An 8,277-nucleotide genomic window follows, 5' to 3' on the forward strand; every position below is an offset into this window, starting at 1 on the left:
CTTTCTGTTTGAACAACTCAACTTTCATTCATTTATTAAATTGATACCTATTGAGTACGTGCTATACCGCAGGATTTTTTTAGGCTCTGAGGATTCACTCATAAAGACATGAGCGAATGATTTCCCTGCTCTCACAAGGCTTGCATTCTAGAATTGGAATAAGACCAATAAAAGACAACAAAAACATGTAAAGATAACGGTGACGCAGATAAACAGACCTCAAGTGATGGAGTAGTTTTCCTTAGACCAAATGGTTGGAAAAGACTTCTCAGGAGATGACTTTTCACTTCAGAGGGAATGGTTAATGCAATGGCCCTGAGGTGGGAGTGAGAAACAAAGGGACAGACAAGCAGAGAAGAGAGAGTGGCAAGAGATGAAGTCAGTTTAGTGCCAGGAGTCAAACAATGATTTTAATGCAGGGCAAGGAGTTTGAGTTTTATTCTATGGGTAATGGGAAGTCTTTGCAGGGTTTTAAACATGATGTGCATATGTAGGGACACAGTCTGATTTACCTTCTTGAAGTTTACTTCAGCTGATTTGTGGAGAATGGATGTGGCAACAGGTTTGCAACAGAGAAGCCACTTGGGAAGTTACTGCCATAGTTCAAGTGAAATATGGGGATTATTGGACTGATTTGGGATATGCTTTTAATGGTAGACCTCGCAAAACTTAACAGATGAATTAGATGCTGGATGTGAGCAAATGAATAAAGATAGTACTAGAAGCTGTACAGTGGATGATACTGTTTACTGAGATGGGGAAGCCTAAGAAAAGCCAGTTTAGGTTAAAATGTTGAGGTAATCAATGGTTCTGTGGTGTCCACATTAAATTTGAGATGCCCAAAATATATCTAAGTGGAGATGTTAAGCAGACGGTAGGTTATTCTCATTAGGGATTTCAGTAGGGGTCAGACTGGAGATACATATTTAAAGTTATTTCTAATAGTTTAACATTTAAAGCAATGAGACTGGATGAGGTTACCTAGGGAGGAGGTGGGTAGATAGAGCAGAAAAATAGCTAAGAAGGAGCCCTGAAGCATTCTTACATTTAGATGTCAAGCAGAAGAGAAGCCAGCAACAGATTCTGAGAAGTGGCCAATAAGAAGGAAGGAAAGCAGGAGAGTGCAAGGAAACCCCCCCCAAAAAAAATGTTTCAAGAAAGAACATATGGTGAACAGTATCCAGTGCTCCTGGGAAGTTAAGTGAGCGGAAGGAACTATTGGCCTGGCCATTGGCAAGTCACTGATGACACTCAGAAGTGGGCTCTCAGAGAAGTGTCAAAGTTAAAATTAAAAAGTAGAGACAAACTTCTAAAGTTAATGTTTTATTTGAGAAGAAAGAATTGCAATTCAGGGCATACACACAGACCTGGTGGTCTTTGGAATGTCCGAAGAACAAAGAGAAGATTGGGGGTTTTATTTAAAAAAGGAATGTTGCATGTTATGTGTGGTCCAGAGAGAAAATCTTCCTTATGTCAAATACCTTTCATACTTTGAATCTGACTCTTGGCTCTGACTTTCAGACCCACAATTAAATGGCTCAAGCGATTAGTTCAAGCCCGCCTGAATAATCTCTTTTTATTGACTCAAAATCAACTGATTAGTGATCTTAGTTACATGCGCAAAATCTTCTGCCATATAATATAACCTAATTATGGCACAACACTGCGGGAAGAAGTCATGGGGACAGTCTTAGAATTCTGCCTAAGTCTTCCAAAATAGGCTACAATATGGAGACCTTATTACAGGACACCAATATTCCCATTAGAACCCATTATTATTATTATTGTCATTGTTATTATTATTGTTATTATTATTATTATTATTAGAGATAGGGCCTCACTCTGTCGCCCAAAGTGCAGTGCAGTGGTGCAATCATAGCTCACTGTAGCCTCAAATTCTTGGGCTCAACTCATTTTCCTGCCTCTGCCTCCCAAGTAGCTGGGAGTATAGGCATGCATCTATTTTTTAATTGAATACATTTTCATTTAAATCTCAATACAATTTTAGTGTATGTTTTTAAATGTAAAAATATATTGATATAAAATGTGTGTAATGCGTATATAAGTTTAATATATATGTTAACTTTTACTTTCTGTTTTACGACTCCTACAGTGCATAATAAAAAATGTCTGGAGAGAACTTGTTCATAAAATTCTGAAGCATGAGCTGAGATCACTTTCCATATAATGACAATACTAATAATGATAATAATAATTATAATTTATTGAACACTTACTAAGTGCATCACTCTGTTCTTGAGAATTAACATAATTATAAATGTTCCTTACAACATTCCTGTGAGTAGATTTATATTATTATTATGAATGAAGAAAACAATGCCCATAGAACTTAATTAATTTGACCAATATTGTCTTAAATAAATTGCTCTTTCAGTGGAGTCAAGGCTCTTTCCAGCCTCTCATTAGGAAGCAGAATGGGAGAAATAGGTTTAGCTAACCGTGGATTGACGCTTCATGCTGCTGAACGCCCTGAGTGTCCCATTTAAACCAGTTTGTTTATTTCAAGCCACCCTTGAACCATGATTGCTCTAAGAAATGGAACTTAAAAATCACAGACCTGAGGCTAATGACTCTCAATTTCTGGCATCTATGCTGACATTTATTTTTCCTCTCTTGGCTCCATTTCAGTGTGAGGAACTCTTAAAAGTAGTAAGGAGATCTGCTCTGCTTACCCACCTCCCAGTATAAATGAACGAATACAGTAATTCAGTTTAACCCACAAACATGAATAGGAGAGAAAATGAACGTGAAATAACAATCTTGTAGATTTTGTAGACACACCTGTGCTCTTGCTTCAATTCTCTGTAAAACATCTAAGTATTAAGCATTTAGAACTTGGTTTATATAGCACCTCCTCGAAGAAGCCTTCCTGCCCTCCCAAGATAAGATTGAATCAGTTTGTCCTCTTTTGTGCTCCCATTCCTCCCAACACTCTGTTCACCATAGACCATACAACACTGTTATAATTGCTAGTTTTCTTGTCTGTCATCATCAGTAGACTATTGTTGAATGCAGGGACAGGCTTCTGGCTATATCCTCGAAGTTTTTATACTAGAAGGTTGCAGATAGTAGCAACATAAAAAACCACAAAATAGGATATTAAAAAACACATGTGGATGAACAAAAAAATAGCAACTTGTTAAATTGATGAACGAACAGGTTAAAAGCAGGCGAATTAAACATGGTACAGGAAATCAGAAAATTAGGGCCATCAGATAAATGAGAAAACCTTTGCTGCAATGACCTCCTCCAGACTTTTACACCCAGAAAAATGTAGAAAGAAACTATTCAGTTTTAGCATACATGTAAGTGAGTTGTGGAATAATCTTGCATTGATGATTGCTGCTCATTTATAGGAAGATTGCACACACACAAAAAGCTTTGTTAGTGGCCCGAAAAGACAGCTGCATGAAGAACTGAGCTCTTCTAATTTCACATAAACCGTACTGTAATTTTGGTTCATGCAATATTCCATCCTCATGTTGTGTGTGTTTAATTCAAACGTGAAGATCCAAAGACAGGTTGGGGGAAAACAATCAGTTTTTGACATCCTTCTTCTTGAAATTATAAATCATCCATGGTTCAATGTATACTCCAGCCACAGTTATACCTTGTCCTTCCTTCTCTCCATTCCTCCAAAGGTTAAAGGCATCGCTCCCAATCTGAAAGTTTTTACTAGAACTTTTCAAATCTCTTCCAACTTCAGAATGACTGAGTATAGCTCAAGCACTTGAGGAAAAGCTGAAGAGGTCGTGTCCTAAATTGCTATTTAGCCTCACCTGGCAGGAGCTGATGAAGACAAGTAGTGAGAAAACAATGAAATATTTTTGAAACCCTCTCATTCTATTCATCTAATAATTAAGCACAACTATCATACTATCATAGCAACAATAATTCTACAAATCTTCTTTCCATTTGTTTGTGTTAGAATCCTATGCCCTCCTAGGTCATTTTAACAATTGTTTTTAAGAAGCTGGACAAAAATTGTTTTAAATGAGGAAAAATGTCAGGTCTCATTGTGCTCTAATTGGCCATGATTAGCATGGCTCTTAATAGGGTTTTCACTGCCAGCCATTGATAGTCGTTTGTATTTAGACCGCTTTTCTAAAAATGCAATGATTGTTGTGTGGTGGAAAGCCCCGGAGACTTAATAGAGAAGTCATAATAATGTAAACTCACATAGTGGTTTCTACTACTGACAAATGCCTTTGTCCATGTTAGATATAGTGATGGGATATCTTTAACTCTGGGTGCAAACACAGGCTTTCACGAAATACAAACTTTTTTCTGGGACCTCTCTAGAAATGTATAGAAGCAGTAGCAAAATTAATAAGCTGAAAGTTAAACTACTTAAATTCAAAAGCCTTAGCGAAGCAAAAATGGAACTCTATTTAACATTAGATGGGAACAACAAAAATAGACATTTCAAACCTCTTTGGAGAAAGAAAATGATAAGAACACAAAACATACATGCCTCTCTGTTAGTGTCAGGGTGAACTTGGGTGGAAAATAGGAAACAAAGGAATTACCAGTTGGGTGACATTTGGTGCTCTGATGTAAGCAATGTGATACACTTATCAACAATTGAGCCAAGGTAAGGAGGGGCCATCTGAAAGGCTGGTTGGAAGCAGTGTATGAACACAGCAGAGCAACTCTACTAAATAGAGTGCTAGAGAAGGCTAGAACGGTAGTCAGTTTGGGTGTTGCCCCAGTGACATTTCCTAACTTGGAGTCCTTATTTGTTTGCAAAGGTTATTCAAATAATTTTATACTTTTTCCAGTTTTCAAACTCTGTTGTCCAAATGAAGTATATTATTTGGCTGGGTTCTGGAAAACAGCATGCTTTTTGGTAAAGGAATAATTGGGAGTAATCAACAACAAAAATAATAACTCAGCACTGACTGAGAACATTCTTGCGTCAGAAACCTCTAGGTACTACAGGTTTATGCTCTCACTAATTTGCAAAACATTTCACTGTTGAACACACCACAGGGCAAGACAACCTTCTTCAGAATTAGGTCCTAAGATCACCCCTTAACTATTTGCTAAATATTATTATGATAACTAGAAAAAACCCTAGAGATAAATGTAAAGTGGCTGAATAATTCCAGAGTCCCTGCATTTCTAAAGAGTTTACTTCTTTCTTTCTGAGTATTTAGCCTTAATAACCTTAATACATGTAATTTAAACTAATTACCTAGTAAAATCCCAGAGGAAGAATTAAAATACTTAGTGGAACCCTGGGGAAAGTTGTATTATAGAAGGAGCACACCCATTAAATACATCACAAGATGCAGCCTCCCCTGTACTTTACATTAGAGAAAATTCAAGCTAGAGAAGATAAGTACATTCTCCAAGGTCAAGAATGGAGCAAGTGGTAGAATTGGGATTTAAGCCAGGGCCCATCTGTATCACCACTGTATAATTCACAATACTAGTAGACATAGCATTGTATATACGCTTCAAATAGATAGAAGCAATTTCTTTTGTTAGCAAAGAGTCTGGAAACAGAATGTTTGTAAAGCAGATAATAATTTCATATATTTAAGCAAAAACAGAAATACAGAAAAGATTATGAATAAAAGTAAGGAAGGAATGTTGGAAAATTTATTAATTCTTTGGAAGGATAATTTTGTGAACTGAAATAAAAGCCCATGCTTTGATGAATAAGTAAAAGTAGTAATTACTTCTTATGTGCCAAGTTTTAAAAATGCTAAAGTTGTAAGATATTTGTGAAAAAGATGATTCAATGACAAATTTCAATAAAGCCTCAAGAATTTGATATGTGAGACACTGAAGTGTAATTTCCCAATTGATCTTTTCTACTAGTAACACACATTCCCAGTCAAACCAAAGCATTTTTCTGCTCTAAATGAAAATTGGTTTTCAACTTTCTGAAAAATTTAGAGTGGAGTCAACAGCATGAGTCAGCAAGTCTTTGGGTAACTTGACCAAGTTGAATTGCAAATTTCCCCAGAACTGGGACAGGCTCACCTCCCTGCTAGGCCTTTTTTGCATGTGAACTTCATATGCAACTCAGGTTTATTGATACAGCCCATAACTATTTCACTTCCAGAGAGTACACAGGGTGAATTTTAGGATCCCATTTGTAGTCTTTGCCTTGATTTCTACTTAAGCCCTGCAAGAAATTCTCCAGGAGTTGGTGTACCAGGTGGCCGGAAGTGATCTGTACATCTTCGTTTTAGCTTTCTCTGTAATAAAATAAAAGCCTTAAACATGGATGCATATATGTTTAATTTTAAAAGTTAATTATAATTCATTTTTGCTTTAGCCTTTTTAAAAATTAATTCCTAATTATCATGGCTGTCAACATTTCTGCTTTTAAGTATTTCATATTTAGTTTTTAAAAATAGTAAAATCTGAATCCATAAAAGCAATAAAATGCTTCCTTTCTGTTTTAAAGAGCAAATGTTCTGGCTTCTCTCAAAGACCATCCATCTACTTGTCATGTGGACATTATGGTGATTTGCCAGGACTTTGCTCCTGAAATTAGGCACTATATATCCCTCTCAATTACTTGTATCATTCTCATCAACTTACAAGCAAGTTCTTATCAACCATCTTTGAAAAATCCTTTCTTGACACCAAATTTCTCTACTAGTCCTGCCCTACTTCTCAGCCTCCAATTCACAGAAGAGTTGGAAAAATTGTTGTCCATATTGTCTTCTTCTTTTCCTATTCTTATTCATTTACCATCTACTATTCTCTTTATAATTTATTTTGAAGCAAATTTAAACTAAGAGAACACTTGCAAGAAGAACACAAAGAACTCCCGGATCTCCTTCACCTAGCTTCCCCAATTGTTTATACTTTACCACATTTGCCCCATTTCTCATTCCTTGTAAATACATACAACACATGATTATCATTCTTATTTTTCTGAATAACTATGGTCAACGTTACCCCTGCCTCCTTAAATACTACAGTGTGTATTTTCCAAAAACAAGGACAGTTTCCGACATGACTGCCATGCAATCATCCCAAACAGGAAATCTACACTGATGCATCACTATAATCCAAACCTGAAATCCAGTCACATTTTTTCCAATGACCCTGATTAGAGCTCTTCTCCCTTTCTGGTCAAGGATGCCATTCAAAATCAAGCTTTGCATTTGGATCTGATGTTGCTTTAGTCTCCTTCAATCTGGAAAAGTTCTGCAGCTGTTTTCCTGCCTTTTATGTCCTTGATGGTTTTAAAGAGTAGAGATCGTTCATTCTGGAGGATGTCTCTCAGGCGGCACAATGATCCTTCCCACAAGAAGTGATGTAAACATCAGGTTGGTGTCTGCCAGGTTTTTCACCCTAAAGTCACTGTTTTCTCCTTTGTAAATGATAAGTATTTTGTGGGAAGATACACCACATCTAAACCAATGGTGGCTTAGTCATGTGTTAACTTGGCTAGGCTGAATGTTTCAAGAATGTTTCAAGTTAGTCTGGGCCACAACGACCTTCTTGTGGGCAATTAAGAGGGTGGAAGTAAAGCGGCACCCATTCTGTATCTCTCACGTTGTCACTCACCCACTGGCCTAGCTCATTGGTGCGCAGGAGCCAGGACTGCAACTACTCACCTCTTCCTGATTTCCTTTTCAGCTTCTCTGACCTGCGAGCCAGGTAGGAGGGCTCTGACTTCTGCAGGACATCCATACCATCAAAGGCAGAAGCAACAAGAACTGACATAGGTTTCAGTTCATCTTCTGATCTGCAGCTTATGCTTGTGAATTTCAGCTTGCTCTGCTTGCCACTCAGTTTACATCTATTTCCCTTTGCCTACTGCCTACACTTTGGACTTCAAAGCTCCAGCATCACAGAGACAACAGCTTGCTTAAATCGCTTGACTGACTTTCATAATTGCAGAAGGCTAAGTGCCTGTCAAAAATCATATGTATGTCTATGTTTTTATATATAAATATTTGCTATATGTAATCTTTTTATGACTCTGTTTTCCTGCTTGGACCATGACTGATGTACTGCTTTCTGTCAAGTCTTCACGCCAAAGTCTTAGCATCCATTTATACCTCCCATCTGAATTAATTATGACTATGATGTTTATCAAATGGTGAGTTTTCTATATTCATAACTCCTTCAAAATGTATTGGTATTCTTTTGGAAGGAAGAACTATCATTGCTCCCTAATTTACTTGTCTCTTCCTTCATTTATATAAAATAGACTTATGAATTGATATTTTAATGGGTCATACACCATTATTCATTATTGATTTTGCTGCTCAGGTGGTC

The sequence above is a fragment of the Pongo pygmaeus genome, chromosome 11, assembly GCF_028885625.2.
Source record: "Pongo pygmaeus isolate AG05252 chromosome 11, NHGRI_mPonPyg2-v2.0_pri, whole genome shotgun sequence".
Lineage (NCBI taxonomy): Eukaryota > Metazoa > Chordata > Mammalia > Primates > Hominidae > Pongo > Pongo pygmaeus.